Here is an 18,670-nt window from a genome sequence, read left to right on the forward strand (position 1 = left end):
GAGCAGAGCTCATAGTGGTCTGAGAAAAACAAAACTGACCTTTGTAGCTTTAAGGCACAGATAGTCAGGATTATTTGTTACCACAGCAAAGCCTAGCCTCTGTTGACTGGCAGACAAATGTATGGCGGCTCCTGCCCCCAGGCCTGACACTGGCTCCAGCTGACTCTCCTCCCACTCTTTGAACGTCTTGGGGTTATCTCTAATGATGATTTCACAATGTCCTGGGTGAACATGCCCCGGGGTGACCAGATCACCCTGGGACTTCCTCACTCAGCCCAGCATCTCCAGTAGGCAAGGACCACTCTCCTCCAAATCTACATGGAAAAAACTATTCATTTCCTTCTTGACTCTAAATACAGTTGAATAGGCAAGATTTTATTTATAAGGAAAAGAAAACTGTGCTAATCTTATAGAACTAAAATAAAAAACCAAGAATCTTCGAGATGCATGAAAGGCTAGGGCTTGTCTCACTCCACATGCTGACTCCTAGGATTATTTTAGACCTAAAGAACATTCAACATCATCTGTGCTACAATGTGTTTTGGGCTTTTAGCCTTAGGTTTCTGCTTGGAAACAAATTTTTTCCTACTTTCTACTCATTCATTCAAAAATTATTGGGATTGTTTATTAAGTGTCAAACATACAATAATAAATAAGACAAAAGCCCTTCTCATTTGGTTGGGTGGGAAGATGTCTTAAGGATAATGATATTTAAACTCATTTTTAGACAAAAACTAGGAGCTCACAGAAAGAAAATAGAGAGGTAACAGACATGTGCAAGGATGGAGCAGTTTATTGGCGGAGTGTGGGGTGAGACAGAGGCTGGCGCCTGACCCACGCCTGCTCCTCCCAGCTCCTCACCACCTCGGCTTCCTGCACACTCTGCTCCCCCAGCTGCAGCAGTCTAACACTCTTTTTCAAGGAGAGAGAAACACCAAGAGGCATAAACTGAGAGTACGCCTACGCCTTTGCACCTTACATCATATTATTGCTTCTACTCGAAGGTTCCCTTCACACTAACTTCCTGTCTCTTCCCTTCATTCTGCCTGTCTTAACTGGATCCATTCAAAGCTGGGGAAACTGCCAGTTTCTATGGGGGGATTCTCTTTTCTGCAAAGTTCTGCTGCTTTATTTAGATGGCTTTTGACCTTGGCCATATTATCCCTGTTATTATAAGTGACTATGAGTAACAGGATGCAAACTCAGAAGTTTTGACCAACTGACCATATGCAAAATGAGACGCCAGAAAAGAGAAAGGAACATTTTCTCGTAGCTGCAAGAACCCGCTTACGGCTCTTGAAACTGGCCGCCCTCTTTGAGTGTATCAATCAGCTTTCTAGTGGAGTTTGAAAGGGAGGATTTTGTGAGAAAACTTTCTTTGGGGGAGAAGGTGTTTAGGGAGGAACCACCCCCACACTTTAAATCCACGAGGGAGCACCATCCTGCTCTGAGTTGGGAAGCCATTGCAGCGCAGCACCCTTTCAGCTAAGTCTCCCTGACACCACACTTTCTTCTTCCCCAACTTAAGGGGTCAGCAGTTAAATCCCACGTGGAGCCTGAGAAGAACAGTGGTGCAGCAGGGCAGGCAGACCCTAGCGCCCTCCCTGCCCGAGGACAGGTGCGTGGGCTCCTTAGGCATGGAGAAGTTTTTATCAGTGCCAGGAACAGTTTTCACTATTGCATTGAGAATATGTTTGCAACTTAGACTACAGATCATTGCAGTCCCTCAGAATTAACCCCAAATCCATGGATCTGTAGTCTTCTCCTGGTAATAAGGGAGAAAACTTCCCTACTATCTACATTTGCAAAGCACACTGTGAGACTAGACTGAGTTGCATTGTGATGTTACACACCTGGTCATCCACTTAACAGGCAGGTTCTTGAAGTGCTCCATGAGGACCGGACAGCTTCAACGTGTCTGTGCAGGCTCTACCCAGAACCTGGAACGTTCTCAGTCCTCAACAAACAGCTGCTGGTTTTTAACTTTCAGATGAAAGCTGTTTCCAGCACTACTCTCGGGCAATATTTTCAGACTTGGGCAGTTTTTTTAGGTAAAAGGAGAAGAACCTCTAGTTCAATGAAGGCAGAGTAAAGATTGCGATTCAATATTAACTTCCTTATTTTGTGAAGTGTTTGAATTCATTGTTCTGAGTAGAGAAGGAGTCAGTAGCTGCCACACTGTCATAACATGTGCAGCATAAAGTAATAAATCAGTTCTGACAGCAGCAGGTATGTGACACACGGTCAAGGAGAGACGGCTGTGTTTTAGGAGCTCAATAGTGCAATCTCCTCATTTTCCTACTGAGAGATGAGAAACAATCAAAGCTTCCCTCACACAGAGGGCCTCGAACCCACGGTGCACAGCAGGCCAGGGAGAGAGCCCCAGCTAGTTGAAGGATTCACATGCGTGGGTGCACACACCTGCAGTATACATAATGTATACACGCAGACACACTCCATTGTTCCTCTGCCTATGAAGATAATGTCAGTCCTCCTGTGGGAACTTGTATCTGGCAAAATCACTATCAGCTGGATTTCTGCCTCTAGAAACCAAGCCTTACATCACTCTTTTTCTCCATTCAGTCAGGAACCCAGAGAAAAAATACAGATTAAATTGCCAATTCGAAACAAAAATTTCATCTTGGTGAGTACAGTATTCTCAAGAATATATGCGACAACAGCAACAACTCCCAGCCTCGCTCCCCTAACCCATCTGGAGGGTTTGCAGGCACAAATGTACTTTAGACAGCATGACAGAAGTACACTGCCACTTCAGTTAATGGATTTATCAAATACCTTATTTCATGCTTTCTGCTTTTGATTTATGAATTTTGATCCTGGAGACAAGGACCCTGTGAGTATTGATTGTGGGAAATGTCAGACTAACAGAAGTTAATTTCACTTGTGCATGTGGAAGTCTCCCATTCTCTGACAGCGCTGTCTAGGGAGGATCAGCTGTCAGGAGCTCAGTGACACGGTACTGTCACCATGGTGCTGTCACTTTGGTGCTGTCACCGTGGGCAGCCGTCCCATCCAGCAGAGCCGAGCGGCACCGTGTTATGGATTGAAGTGACACACAAATATGTACCTGGAAGAGGGCGCATGGTGAGCCTCTGGTTGTGGGCGAAGATGAAGAAGTTAGACGGCTGGGGGATGCCACGCAGAGGAGGGGGATGCGAGCCAGCGAGGTGGGCAGGGTGGCCTGCCCTTTGAGGCTTCACACTTTTGATTACAGTATGCCTGACAGAATAATGGAATGTCATTCTGCCAGCTCTTGAGCTGGTTAGGGACAGTTTATTTATTGATTGACTTTCTCTGTAAATTATCAATCTTTTTTATACTCCAGTCAACGCGTCATTACTTATGCAATAATATACTAATGTGGTGTCATGCAGCAGGCGCATCTGTAGTCTAGGTCTCATGTGTCTCGGAGGTTGCATCACTAGAAATGAAATGGTTTTCTAAGCTGTGGACTTAAGATTCTTCACACAGGCTCACCTACAAGACACAACGTCTTGGCGACATTTCGTAGTGCATCGTACAGTTAAATTAACACACAGACACAGGTGCAAAGGAGTATGTGTTAGTAGAATGAGCACTGATGCCTTCTTAAGTTGGAAAAAAACCCAAAGGGAAAGCAAAGTAGATGTATGTATAATAAACAGTATGTTGTTTTCTGTTGCAATGACAGTGAGGTTAATTAAATCTTAATTGCACTATAACCTTTTACTCAATAGCTCTTTATTCTTGGGCAAAAAGTATCTAAATCCGAAGGTCAAATATTAGAAAGTCTGACTGAATTAGTCAACCACACTAGCCCACTATATTATGAGTTTCTTGAAGAACATTGACTTATTTTAATACAATTTATTTTTACATCAGTTTTAGGTTCACAGCAAAATTGAGGGGAAGCTGCAGCGATTTCCCATATACCCCTTTCCCCACATGTGCACATGCTCCCCCATTATCAACATCCCCATCAGGTGGGACATTTGTTACAACTGATGAACCAACACTGACACATCATTATCGCCCAAAGGCCATAGCCTACACTAGGGATCATTCTTGGTGCTATGTATTCTATGGGTTTGGACAAATGTATAATGATGTGTGTCCATAATGTAGCATCATACAGAGTATTTTCACTGCCCTAAATATCCTCTGTGCTCCATCTATTCTTCTCTCCCTCCCTCCTAATTTCCATTAACACTGATCTTTTCACTGTCTCTATAGTTTTCCCTTTTCCATAATGTCTTATAGTTGGAATCATACAGTATATGGGCTTTTCAGATTGGCGTCTTTCAGTCAGCAATGTACATTTACGGTTCCTCCATGTCTTTTCATTCTTTTCATGCCTTGGTAGCTCATTTCTTTTTAACACTGAATAATATTCCGTTTTCTGCATGTAGGATGTAGGATGTCACCTACTGCAGGACATCTGGGTTGCTTCCAAATTTTGGCAATCATGAATAACACTGCTCTAAATATCCATGTGCAAGTTCTTGTGTGGACATAAATTTTCAGCTCATTTGGATAGATACCAAGGAGCATAATTGCTGGATCACATGGTAAGAGCATATTTAGTTCTATAAGAAACTACCAAACTGTCTTCCAAAGTGGCTGCACCATTTTGCATTCCCATCAGCCATGAATGAGAGTTCCTGTTGCTCCACATCCTCACCAGCATTTGGTGTTGTCACTGGATTTCATACATGAAATACTATATTGATGCCAAATAAAGACAATTTTGCTGCCTCTCTTCTATTCTGGATGCCTTTCATCTCTTTTTCTTGAATTATCACACCGGCTAGAACCCCCAGTACTATGTTGAATTCAAATGATGAGAGAGGACATTTTTGTCTTGTTCCTAATCTTAGTGGGAAAGCCTTCAGTCTCTCACTATTAAGTATGATATTAGCTGAAATTTTTCATAAATTCCCTTTATCAAGTTAAGGAAAGTCCCCTCTATTCTTAGTTTGCTGAGACTGTTTATCAAGTATGGATGTTGGATTTTGTCAAATGACTTTTCTCTATGGGGATAATAACATAGTTTTTTTGTTTTAGTTTTTTAATTAATTTTCAAATGTTAAGTCATCCTTGCATTTGGAGATAAACCCACTCTATCTCTATATGTTATCCCATAGTTTGGGTTTGGATTTGCTAAAAATTTGTTTGGAATATTTATATGTATGTTCATGAGGGGTCTTGGTTTGTAGGTTTCTTGAAAAATCCTTTTCTGGTTTTAGTACCCGAGTAAAACTGGCTTCAAATAATTAGTTGGGGAGTATTCTCTCCCTTCCTTAAATGTTTTCTCAGAATTCACCTGTGAAGCTATATGTGCCTGGAGTTTTCTTTGTGGGAAAGTTTTCTTTAACAATAAATTCAATTACTTTATTAAGCATAAGGCTATTAAGTTTTCCTGTTTCTTCTTAAGTGAGTGTTGGTAATGTGTGTCTTTCGTGAAGTTGCCCATCTCGCCTTTCATCTAGGTTTTAAAATTTGTTGGTATAAAGTTATTCATAATGTGTCTCATAATCCTCCTAACATCCGTAGTATCTTTAGTGGTGTCAACGCTCTCATTCTTGATGTTGGTAAGTTGTCTGCTTTGTTTTTTTCTTGATCGTCCTATCTAGAGGTTTACCAGTTTTATCAATCTCAAAAAAAGCTTTTGGTTTCAATGATCTTCTCTATTATATTTCTGTTTTTTATTCCATCAATGTCTACTCTGACTGATATTTATCATTTCTTTTCTGCTTACTTGAATTTAATCTGCTCTTCTTTCTCTACTTTCTTGAAGTGGAGGTTGAGGTCAATGAGTTGGGATCATTCTTTATTTCCAATATATCCATGCAGTGCTGTGCATTTCACCCTAAACACTGCTTTAGCCACATCTAATTTTTAGCAGCATCTAGCATTTTCCCATTTCCTTTTGATTCTTCCTTGGCCCATGGGCTTTCTAGAAATGCGTTGTTTCATTTCCAAATAGTTGGGAATTCTCCAGACTTCTTTCTGTCACTGATTTCTGAGTTAATTCCATTGTTGCTAGAGAGCTAAACTGTATGTCTTGATTCCTTTAAATATATTCAGGTTTTTTAATGGCCTAGCCTGGAGTCTATCTTGATCAGTTCCCTGTGTGCACTTGAAAAGAATGTGTATTCTGTTGTTGTTGGGTGGAATGTTCTGTTAGTATCAGTGAGGTCAAGTTGGTCAATAATGTCAGCCAATTTTTCTATATCCCTACTGATTTTCTGTCTAATTCTTCTAGAAATGACTGAGAGGAGGTAAGGAAATCTCTAACATTAATTGTTGAAGTGTCTGTTTCTCCTGCAGTGCCATGAGACTTTGCTTCCTGTATTGTGAAGCTATGTTATTAGGTGTATAAATGTTTAGAATTGTTATGTCCTCCTGTTCAATTGAGCTTTATTATTATGAAATGAACTACTTTTACTCTCACAACTCTTTTCTCTGAAATCAACTTTTATATTTGTATACTGATACCAAATTTCTTCCAATCAGTGTTAGAATGGTATACAGTTTTCCCTCCTTTTATTTTCAATCTATTTGCATCTTTAAATTTAAGGCATGGGGTGGGGGTATCCAATCTGAAAATCTCTATCTTTTCATTGTTATTTTGACTGACTCAGTTTCATGTAATTACTGGTCTTGTGAGGGTTTCCCTTATCTTGCTACATCTTCTGTCTGTGTAGCATTTGTCTCTGCTCTCCTTTACTTCTTGATCTAATCTGGTTCTCTTTGTATTAAATGAGTGTATTTTATGATTTCATTTAATTTTTCTTGACTAATTAGCTATAGCTCTTTGTTTTCTTATTTCAGTGGTTGTCTTAGGTTTTATAGTATGTATGGTAGGCAGAATAATGGCCTCCCAAAGATGTTCATGTTATGATCCCTGAAACCTATGAATACGTTATGTTACATAGCAAAGTGGGATTATGCTGAAGGTGGGATTGAAGTTGCTAATCAGCTGACCTTCTGATAGCGAAATTATCCTGGATTTTCCTCTGACCAATGTAATCACAAGTCTTTAAACATGGAATCAGTGGGAGCAAAACAGCAATGTTAAAGGAATGTGGTGCTTGAAAGACTCAACTGGCCATTTTTGGCTTTGAAGATGGAGGGAGCCATGAGACAGAGAATGTGGGCAGCCTCTAGAAGCTGGAAAAGGCAAGAAAATGCATTCTCCCATAGAGACTCCAGAAGGAATGCAACCTACTGAGACCTTGATTTCAGCCCAGGGAGACCCATTTTAGACATAACTTCAAGGACTCTAAGATAATAGATCAGTCTTCTTTAAGACTCTGAGTTTTCTTGGTAGTTTGTTACAGCAGCAATAGGAAACTAACACAGCAGGCATCCGTAACTTACCGAAGTCTCTCCACGTTCAAAAGTCATCATTCTATTTAACACATGAGAAACTTATAATAGTTTACTTCCATTTCTCCCCTCTCAGCCTGTGAGCTATTATTGTCAAACATTTGCTTATATGTATGGTATAAATTTGACATTCCATTATTTTAATAGCCAAATATTTTTAAAGGAGATTTAAATAAGAAAAAGAAAATCTCACCTATTTACCCATGTAGCCACCATTTCAAGTGTCTTCTTCCTTTGTGGAGATCTATATTTCAATCTGACATCATTTCCTTTCAGTCCAAAGAACTTTAAACAAATTGCAGGGCTACCTTCTCACTTGCATTGTTTCTGACAAAAAAATCTCCTGTCATCCTTCTCTTTATTCTTCTCTAGGTAGCCCATTTTTCTCTTTAATATAGAATAAAAATTTATTGCAATGTGTATTTCTTATTTTAACTTTTCTTTTTTATCGCTGTTTTTCAGCAATTTAATTATGCTGTGCCTTGTGGCTTTTTCTCTTACTTTTTGTCTTTTCCTTTTTTTTGTTCGATTTTATAGAGCTTCTTGAACTTATATGTATATATTTTTTTCATTAAATGTGGCACATTTTTGTCCATTATTTCTTCAAATATTTTTCCTTTCCCGTTTATCTCTTCTCTCCAATGATAACTCCAATTACACGTATCACAGGCTGCTTGACGTGGTCTCCTGGCTCACTTGTGCTCTGTTCTTTTTTTATAATTCTTTTTTCTCTGTTTCATTTGGGTCCGTTCTACTGTTACGTCTTCGGGCACACTCATCTGATTTTATGTAATGTTTATCTGTCGTTAATCCCATTCGCTGTATTTTTCATCTCATATTTGGTGATCTTTTTCTTTGCTCAGGAAGATTCACCCTGAGCTAACAGCTGTGCTAGTCTTCTTCTATTTCGTATGTGGGTTACTGCCACAACAAGACTGCCAATGAACGGTGTAGGTCCACACCCAGGAGCCAAACCCGCACTGCTGAAATGGAGCACACTGAACGCAACCACCGGGTGCAGGGCCAGCCCCTCATATGTTGTGGTCTTGATCTTTAGAAATGACCTTTGGATTATTAAAAATATATTTCATATTTATAACTATTTCAACATACGAATTGCAGTTTTAATTACTTTTGAATGTCTTTGTCTACTAATTCTAACATCTATGTCAGTTCTGGGTTGTTTTAGTTGATGGTGTTTTATCATGATGTGTTGTATTTTCCTTTTTATTTGTGTGTATGGTAATTTTTGATTGATTGCCATTCATTGTGAATTGCCACTCAATGGACCCTGTATTTGGTGCATGTGAAACCACTTTGATTCCCATGGGTCTTGCTTTTAAAATTTGTCAAATGAGGCCAGATAATGTTTATTCTGGGGCTCACTGCTCCTCTCTAATAAGGGAAGATCCTTCTGTGTACTCTCCCAGGTTTCCCATAAAAGATTACATTTTCTAGGCTGGGTGTTGTAATCAGTGCTGTTCCTGGCCCTCTGTGAACTCTGGGCATTGTTATCACAAATCCTCCAAGGTGTGTGGGTATTTCCTCATATGCAGGTGCTAAATACGTGAATAAGACCCTTGACAGACCTCACGAGTACTCTCTTCTGTCTAGTACTCTGTCCTCTGAGCTCCAGCCACCCTGCTGTCTCCAGACTTTCAGCATCACCTCCCCAACTCAGGGAGACCACCTGACTCCACCCAGTTGCCTCTCCTGAGGCCATAGCCTAAAACCTCTCATAAAACCATTAACTGGGGTAAATACAGGGATTTACTTCATTAGTGTCTTACTTAATATCAGTGATCAATGTCCTCTGTTGCCTGATGACCAGTTTCTTGAAAACCATCATTTCATCTATTTTGCCTGGTGTTTGGTTGTTCGTGCAGAAGGTGGATCCAGTCCCTCTGCCCTGGCTCAGCCTGAAGCAGCAATTCCTCTCTGCATGTATGAATTCTCATCTTAACATATCTCCCAAGATTCATGACTGCTCCTATGGGCGGACCATGAGACTAGGAAAAACAGAAACCATTTAATTAAAAGTCGGAAGAAATTTAATACTGTGGCAGGCAGTTTTGCAAATAAATAAAGTAATTTATTTTATAGTAAAATAGGAAGTTTATATATTTACAGCATTCACCAATAATATAACAAATATAAACTAATCCAAAGGCTGACATAATATTTGTTACACTTAGTAAAACTCCATATAATCCATATTTATTTGTAAAATTTATTAGAAGCTTCTTTACTTTCTCTCGGCCTTATAACTGGCATGATGAAATGGTCAGAGCATGAAGCCGTGATTGCAATCTCGTGTTGGGAGATAAGTTTGATGGGAATTAAAACCAGTTTGGAAAGTTTTCGCTCACATGGTAATGGAAGGGGCAGTGGGCTCCAGTCTGGTGGGTCTGAAATCGCTGTACAACTTTGGCTAGATTAGCAATGAGACAACCCCCACCCCGGGGTGAGCCAGGTTTTTCTGTTCGTCATCACATCTCTTTTGGTAGATTCTGTAGATTGAAGTGTAGATTTGTGACTCAGTTCTGGTCAATAAGTCATTAAAAGAAGTTTGTTGAGAGTACTCTGGGAAATAGTTTCCATTTCGAGGAAAAAAACACAGGAGAAGCCACAATTTCTTTTTCTCTTTTTTCTCTGCCTGATTTGGTGAAGTTGTGATGCCTTGAGTTCCTGAGGCACCTTGACCATGAGGAGGTCCAGGCCAAGGCACGAAGGACCAGTGAGCCAAAGCATGGAGAGACCTGGGTACCACAAGATGTTTTTAAGCCACTGACTAAATCAACACTAGCATCACACACCTCTGGACATCTTGCTACATGGGATCATAAATTATCTATCACCTGAGCCAGCTGAATCATTTTCTATTGGTTTTTCTATAGTACACCAGTTAGGATGCTGCATGCTGGCTTAATGACAAAAGAATGAGGAGTCAAAATATGTGTATGTGGTTGCCTCTCCTCTATGTCTTAAGGCCAATGTTTTAAATATTATGGTAGAAACATAAGTGTAATGAGCTTGTACGGCTTTTTAGTGAGTTACTGACCATGGGATGTCAGGCAGCTCACTCAAATGCTTCAGGCCTCAGTTTCCTCACAGTGACTTATTACACAGGGGTCCAGTAATGAACCACTCAGAGTCGTAAACCACTTAGAAAATGTAAAGCACAACATAAATTCTAGATAACAGCATGATCAATCCCATCCTGTTGAAAGCCATTAGCGGTGCTGTCAAATGTAAGAGGGCATAAGGCTTGATTTTTTTTTTTGACTGTACATCAATTTTCAAAGGCCTTCTTGAATGTCATTAAATTTTATAATTGTGACCATCAGTCTGCAATTTTCTGGCTATCTTCTTTTAGAAATATAAAGGTACGAAAAATAAAGGAAATTCCTGTAGTTCTAGAATAGACTTCGCTATATGTACCTCTCAATTAATCTGCCAAATATTTATAATTTATGCATATCTGCATTATCAATAAGGTACAAGAAAGGATTTTAAATAAAAACTTGTATTAAGCATGAATATGAAAGGATTGTTTTCAGGGTGTGGAACCATGTTGGGCTGTTCAAAAAATCTTGTTTGGTTAGCCCTTAGTTATAGCTCCACAGAGGTCCAGAAACGTTCTTTGAGGGACCAGATGACAGAACGTCTTTGCTTTAAGCAGTAGCATTTTCAGGAGCTGCTGAACAAAGCCGTCAGCTCCAGCGGGTGCAGTGAACATCAGTGAGTCTCTCGTTACCTCCTTTCCCTTCCCTGATTTCCCAGGGGAGCCCTGTGGTCCTGGGAAGCCTTCCCCACAACAAGTTCCAAAGTTGTCCCCTATTACAGCTACCCCACTTCCCCTGGCATTAGTTTAAAGGTACCCATAAAACCCAAGCTTAAATTATCTCAAAACACTTCCTATACTCAGTGGGAGACATTGGTCTCTGTTGTTGGACACAATTGAAGCATATGGCCACCATCTTGCAACTACCATGGGATGGAAGTTGCAGGTGGAGCGGTCACCATGGGGAGAGGACAGAGATGGAGGAAACAAAGTCCTGGTGGGCATCGTGGCCCAGATGAAACTGGCTTTCACACCCCCTGCCTCCCATGGGCACAAGTCACAGCAGATCAGAGTCCACTCTATGACCTCATTTGACCTTAATCACCTCCCTAAGGCCCACCTCCAATACAGTCACATGGGGGTTAGGGCTTCAGTATGTGAATGGGGTCAGGGGACAATTCAGCCCATAACAATGATTAATTTAAGTGGGAGACATTTCACTGGGCTGGGAGGGGCTTCAATGGGTAAAATCACTTGGGAGCAGGATGTCAAATAAATGCATCAAAACATTCATTTAGTACTTATTGTATGCCTTCCATTGCGTATATTGTAGAAAGGATATTTGTTCTCTCCGAACATACAGCTTGTTGTAAACACAGAACTGATCCCACATGAAATGAGTAGAGCAGTGTTATTACTCACCAAACGTTTGACAGGATTCAAAATACAGCAGAAGTTCAGAGATGGGAGGGTGCCTTCTCTGCAAGTTTGGGAGGTGAAAGGAAGCTATGGGACTCTGATCCTAGGCTGGTCCCCCCGCGAGTTCCTCCTGACATCATGGGACCCACCGCAATCCCACTGAGTCCCAGATGGCTCCCGGGGTGCATCTGACCTGAGGAATGCTAAAAGGTGGCCTCTAAAAGTCTCTGGAGCTATACAGCCCCATAAGTGTTCACCCTTCCCTGAGGTGCTTGACCTTTCCATAACCACCGGGTTGGATTTCCCTCAGTGCCCTACCTGTGGGTTGACTCTTTGTGTCTTACCTTGCACCCCTAGATTCCCATTTTTTGTCAGGTCATGACCTCGCCTGCATGGAACCTAACCCCTCCATCCACAGTGTCTTCAACATCTGAGGGATGCCTCCTGGCGCCCCCGCCTTCTTTGAGGGACGTTCCATTGGGGTCCTCAACTGTCACAGCCTTCCCTGTCCCCTCAGGCCGAGCTGACCACCTACACGGAGTGAGTTTGCCTCTCCAGAACAGGAAGGAAGGGTTGGGGTTCTGTAAGAACGCAGCCCCCTGAGAACAGCAGAATGATTGTGCTGCACTGGATCTGGAATACAGCGGGAAGGACTGAGGGCGCTCCAGGAAGCCCAGGCAGGCCATGGCCCTGGTGTCACACAAAGACCCACTCAAAAAGGCAGGATGAGGAGAATGAAATGAGCATCATTGACTGGACATCCAACCCCAGGTCAGAGGCGTGCTTACAGCAGAGTGGAAGTGCTGCGTGTCACCAAAGGAGGAGGGGGCTTCGGTTGGGCAAGAGGAGGAACTGAGTATTGATGACATGGAGCTTTTTTGCGGGAAAAACCTTGTTTGGCCATTGAGCTCTTCCAAATGAGGCCATCAAGCCTAACGACCATTCGTGCCTTCACTGGGCATGGCCTTCTTGACTTTACACCCAGAAGGAGTCGATGGCATTTTCTGTGTGTCCAGTAAAGTGAGAAAGGTCACAGGTAGATAAATAGACAGGTGTGTCTTCTGTTCCGGGAAAATGGCGCCACAGAGACTGTTCAGCAGCTGGGACATGTGGACCAGAAGCAGACGTGTGATCTTAGGGATGGGTCTTGAAGAGCAGTCTGGGGGGAGCTGCCTCAGGTCATACCCAGTGCCTCTGAAAAAGACAGATTTCAGGGCTCACCCAGGGAACCGCCAAAGCAGAACCTCTGGGGTGGGGCCAGGACATCTGCAATTTTAACAAATTGCCCTGGAGTTGGTGCTTGTGAACTTGGTACACAAGAGCCAACTTGGTGCAAGTATGGTAGGATGGCACTACTGTTGGGAGAGGTTGGGGGCACTAAGGGGAGGACTGAATTCTGGAAAGACCACAAGTATTTAGTCTGATCTTTATTTTGACACTTATCTACATCCTTGCAACAGGTTTTCCTTTTTTGTTTTCCTTTTTGGCTTTATTTTATCCTGCTGGTTGTCTCAAATTGAAATGGTAATGTTAAAGGTTCAAATAAAATGCAGCCACACACACACAATACGTGAAATGATTCAATTCCACAAGTCAGAGTAGGTTTTTGCCCTAAAATTCCCAGGGTCTTTTCCTGAGGGAGCTCCAGCTCTGGGTGCCAGCTTCCAGCTCCCACAGATGAAGGCTCCACCTCCCGACTGCCTGGGGCAGCTTGCACGTCGGGGCAGGTGTCCTGAGGAAGAGCACTAGGGGAGCAGTGCAGGTTTCTCCTTCTGCGTCCAGAGCTCCTTCAGTGCACGTTGCACGCCCTGCTCTGCTCTGCTCTCAGAAGCCACTCAACAGGGCCGAGGCGAGCACTGCCCTTGCCCAGCACCAGGGTGGCTCACTCCGAACTTGGCCTTGGCGGTTTACTGCCAAGTTTACTCACTTATTGATTGTGAGTTAGATTTAAAAAATAAAACCAGACTTATGATTCTTCTTCCTTATGGAGTGAAGGCAAGAACTCCTATCACTAACTTACAGCAACTGATTATCCTGTATCGTAATGATTCCTGAACCATTTGTGAAACACAAAGACAGTCTGCTGTTATCAAAGAGATAAGTATTGGCTAAGAAGAATCACATTTAAAAATTCTTGAATTGGCAATGATCATAAAAAGGGTCCCAGAGAATGTTTTCCAGATGTAGAAATTGGAGACCTAAAAGTGCAATTCTTCAAGGGCTTGAGTGATAAAGAGATGAACAAGTCATGGGAAAAATAACTCCAGCCATCATGTTTAAACATGCCTGTGAGTGTGAGAATGCATGTGTGTGCACGTGTGTGCATGCTTGCGGATGTATTCTCACACGCATTGCTTGTTGCTTAGATTGTGTGTGTGTGTAAATGTGTGCATATGAATGTATGCCCACATGCATGTGCCTGCTGCTTGGGCTGTGTGTGCAAGTGTGCACGTTTGTGCATGCAGATGTGTCTTTAATGTCCAATGCTCTCTTGTGCTTACTTTGGCCAGTCTACAGTAAAAAGACCAAACAATTTTTGTTTTTGTTCTTGCTAAACACACCAAATAGGAAGAAGATGTAAACACGTGCGCACAGCCCGGCCTCCTTGCTCGCAGTTCTGCCGACAGCTTGCGAGGTGGGCACGGTTAACAAGCCCTACAGCTGGCGGATCTGTGCAGACATAATTGCACATGAATGGCGGGGGAGCGGGAACCAAGGAAGAAATAAAACAGATAACAAGCGGAGGGAAAAGTAGCACTGTAAACAAGCAGCATATTTTCCCTCCGCAGAGCGAGCCTGTGTGGCTGGAGGCGGTGTCTGTGTGCAGCTTGACTCCTAATCCATATCTCAAACAGCTTCCAGATGCTTCCATCCCCAACCTTCTCGGGAACTCCTGCCCTTCACAGATGCCTCTCCATGAGGGGGGTCTGTCTATAAGTAAAATGGGGCGGATTTTACTAATCATTCATTTCCAATCTTCCTGACGGGACTTTTATTAATAAACTCATTTCATCTGTCTCTTTGATTAGGAAGAATTTAATCGCCTAGTCATGTGAAAGGAGAAAAGAGAGGGCTGGGGGTTGTTTGTTGTTGGTTGTGTGGGCGTGTTTGTGCTTTGCGCACACTCTCTTTGTTGACATGTGCTGGCGTGGAAGAGAATGCATGAGAAACGCAGAGCAATATCAGCACTGAGTGGTTCCAGCTGAGGACAACACAGGGGAGGAGCCCCAGAGAACCTGCTGTTGCCCTGGCCAGTAGGCAGGACCAAGTCTCCAGTGCCACCCGGGCAGCGGTGGCTTGGGGAGGGGGCAGGGTGGTGCTCCTGGCAGGACTGAGGCATCCATCCTCCTGCTCTCCACCGGAGGGCCACCAGGCCAAGCCCTACAATTTGCCTCTAATGAAGGTTCTGTGTTTAAAGGGAAAACATGAAGGAAAATGTTCCTGGGTCCTAATGCTCAGCTGGAATTGCAAGAATCGTGGACTTTTTCCTTCTTCCTTTTCTAGGTCCTCTTTTTGTTAATTTCAACCTGCTCTTCTAATGTGTGTAGAAATGATAACTTTCAGAACTGGAAGAGAGGAAAGGTCAGCACTGGTTAACTCCATCACAGTTAAGCACCCCAGTCAGTTTCACCCTGACCAGGTAGGACCTCTCAGCATCTCTCTGGGCAGCTGCTCTCCCTTTCTCTGGAGACCACATCCCACTCTGTTTCCTGATTAGTCTCCAAAGGACAGAAGTCCTTTTAAGGATTGGTTTAGCTTCCTGATTCCAAGGAACGCAGGTCTGAGTAAGTCAAACTCTCCCCTTACACCTACGAGCGGTGACTCTCTTGGTTCACGCTCCATCTTGTCTCGGAACCTCCCCACTCATCCCCATCACCTCTCTGTGGGCTGCAGCACAGAATAGCCCCTGCTTTCAAACACTGGGTCTCCCCCTTCTCCCAACCCTCGAGGCTCAGCCCCCTGCTTTGCATCTCAGGGGAGCCACCGTCTCTCCCTCTGAATGCCCTGGCTCCACTTCTGCTCTCTCATTACCACAGCCAGGAGCAACTTTGAGTTCTGAGTCAAGTCCCTCTCTGTTCCCAGCCGCTTCTCACAGTGTCGTCTGGATTCTTCTTCCAGAACACAGCCCTCATGTGCTCACTCCCCGGGGCTACTCTTGTGCCCAGGGCAGCCACACCCTCAAGTGCTCTGCCAGCCGTTACCTAAGTGCTGTTTCCACCTGCTCCACACACCCCAAGGCCACACCAGGGGCTGTTCCAAAATGTGCCCTGTGATTGACAGCCACCTCTGCTCTTTGCTCATGCTCCCTCCACTGCAGGAACCCCGGTAGCTCTCACCTCAAGAGATTCCTCTCACATGTCACCACCTCTTGGTTGTTCCCCTGATGTGACCCAACCCTCAGCAGCGCAAGAGAAATCATTTTCCACGTATCTGGTTTCTTTCATGACTTCCACACATTGTCTTGTCACACGGAGTTGGCTGACGCTCATGGGTGATCTGTTTCTTCAGGGCAGAGCCCCTGCCCAGAACATAGGAACTTTGAAGTAAATATTTGTCGAGTAATTTTCTTGAAAATACACGGTCTCAGGAAGTTTAAGTGACTTTCCTAAGGCCCTAGAGCTGGGAGGTTTGAAGCCAGGAAACGCGAGGTCCTCTGTCTCAAGATGACAGCTGTGTGCCCTGACCCACTCTACCTCGTGCCTTCAGACGTCATAGCGCAGGTCTCAGCATCATTACTTCTTTGTCAAAGACCACTGCTGCCCTTAACAGAAAAAAGACTTTATCTTTCAAATAAAGCAGCATGTCTTTAATACATTCCTGTGTCATCCAACTGTACCGGGTTCAATACAGTCCACCCTAAATCCACGTCCACCCAGAACCTCAGAATGTGGCCTCAGAAATAGAGTCTTTGCGGATGTAATCAAGCTTGGATGAGGTCACAATGCATGTGGTTGGACCCCAATCCGATGACTGGTGTCCTCTGATGAAAAGAGGAAGGTGGATGCAGACACAGAGAGGGGAACGCCCTGTGAAGACACAGGGATGCTCACTGACGGCGGAAGGCCACGTGGAGGGGGCGGATCCGAGTGATGCCTCCGTAAGCTGAGGGCTGCTAGAGCCTCCGGGAGCTGGACAAGGCCAGGAAGGATGTCTCAGGGGGAGTGACTGTCGCCCTGCTGACACTTGGATGTCAAATTTTCAGCCTTACAACTGTGAGAGAATAAATTTGTGTTGTTTTAAGTCACCTGGTTTGTGCCAATTTATTACGACAGTCCTAGGAATCTGCACCAATTAAATCATCACAAGTAAGGCCTCGTTCTAAGATTCTTTTCAGTCACCAAGATATCAACTTTAACATTGAAAACTTATCCTGAAATGATGCTCCAAAGTCAGCCAGGAACTTAATGAAGACGATGATATTTGGAAAGTGGAATAAAGTACTCACATTTGCTTGGTGACTGAGATCAGTGTGGAGGAAATAGAAATACCAGCTGAAGCGAAGTTTTGAGAACTCTGGTTTGCTTCTTGGAAGAGAAGGGCATATATAAATGTCCAGACATTTCAGCGAGAGCCAGTGACAGCCCCGGAGTCCCCAGTGTTAGCATCAGCAGGCATGAGCTACTGTACGTGCAACGTGCATCGACTGAATTCCTGTAGGACCATCTACCGAGAGCACTGTCCATTGTGCCCACAGCGAAAAAGCTCATGAGAAACACGTGTGAGTCTTCCTTTCCGGAAATTGATTCTGGGAAGCTCGTGTTTCATTTCTTGCCTCGGACCATAGGAAATTCTGAAATTAGGTTGGTCCTTCATCGCGGTTCCTATATTTTCTTCCAGATGAGAGCACTTGCTCCTTTTTCCCTTTCACAGCCTTGACTGCCATTCCTCTTTCTCTTACTGCACATACAGTCATGTTAATAAGTCAGTGAAATCCTTGCAGGGAGAGGTGGATTATAAATCTAAGTTTTGACAGTTACGTGAGCAAATACAACAAAGCATGGATTGGGAGCTGGTCCTGTGAACTCCATATGAACAGGTACTCAGTCCTGGTGTGAGGGTAGGTAGCCCAGGGGCAGGGAGCACAGAGGCAGTGTGACGTGAGCTGGTGCCTAAGGTGGATGAGCAGAGGAGAAGACAGACTCTTGCAAGCAGAGGTGGAGAGGAGGGCTGTGCTGCCTGGCAAGGCTGGGAGCAGGGAGTACCCCAGCCTGGCCGCCACAGAGGGTTTGTGTATGAGATATGCAGAGGGTGGGGCTGGAAAGGGGAGTGGGGTCCACCCCGGGTAGGACTTCTACCGTGGGGTCAGAGAAGCCTGGCTTCCAGCAGCAGGGATAAACGCTCACAGTGCACCCTGGCTGTGGAGTTTCTGGAAATCCTTTAGCAGATGACTGCACCGGTGGGGCTGTGAGGGACCTGCCCTGTGTCAGTGCAGGGCTTCTTCTGAACTAACAGAACAAATGAGATGACATCCAGCCTCCCTTGCGTGGACCCAGGTCAGCCTTCAAATCTTGAACTGTCACTTCTTATTCCTCATGAAAAAGTTATAGATAAGAGAGAAACAAACAAACAAGGTAAAATACACTAGAAAAAAATGACTCAATAAAAGGCAAAGGAAAAGCAGTAAAAATAAGCAGCCACAGCGAGAACAAAAATGCCCGACTGGACAGAACCATCACCGGGGGCCAGGCAGGGTCCCCCGTCCAGATGAGAAACAAATAAGGCAATAAAGCATGTCTCCAGTGTCAGGCCCGAGGTCCAACGTGCGGCCCAATCTCAGGGAGGGTCACAAGTGAA

General features: G+C 43.8%; 1 long non-coding RNA gene across 2 annotated transcripts; it reads right to left on the reverse strand.

Moving 5' to 3' along the window:
• Positions 1–9,143: 9,143 nt before the first annotated feature.
• On the reverse strand, positions 9,144–17,865 carry LOC139084951 (uncharacterized). Of its 2 annotated transcripts, none has more exons than XR_011542891.1 (3): positions 16,213–17,865; positions 12,220–13,069; positions 9,144–9,401 (listed from the first exon to the last, which is right to left on the reverse strand). It is a non-coding gene; the product is annotated as an uncharacterized lncRNA (long non-coding RNA). The 2 variants fall into 2 exon arrangements; XR_011542892.1 differs by lacking the exon at positions 9,144–9,401 and adding an exon at positions 9,594–10,151.
• Between the last annotated feature and the right edge of the window lie 805 nt (positions 17,866–18,670).

The sequence above is a fragment of the Equus przewalskii genome, chromosome 7 (genome assembly GCF_037783145.1).
Source record: "Equus przewalskii isolate Varuska chromosome 7, EquPr2, whole genome shotgun sequence".
Classification (NCBI taxonomy): domain Eukaryota; kingdom Metazoa; phylum Chordata; class Mammalia; order Perissodactyla; family Equidae; genus Equus; species Equus przewalskii.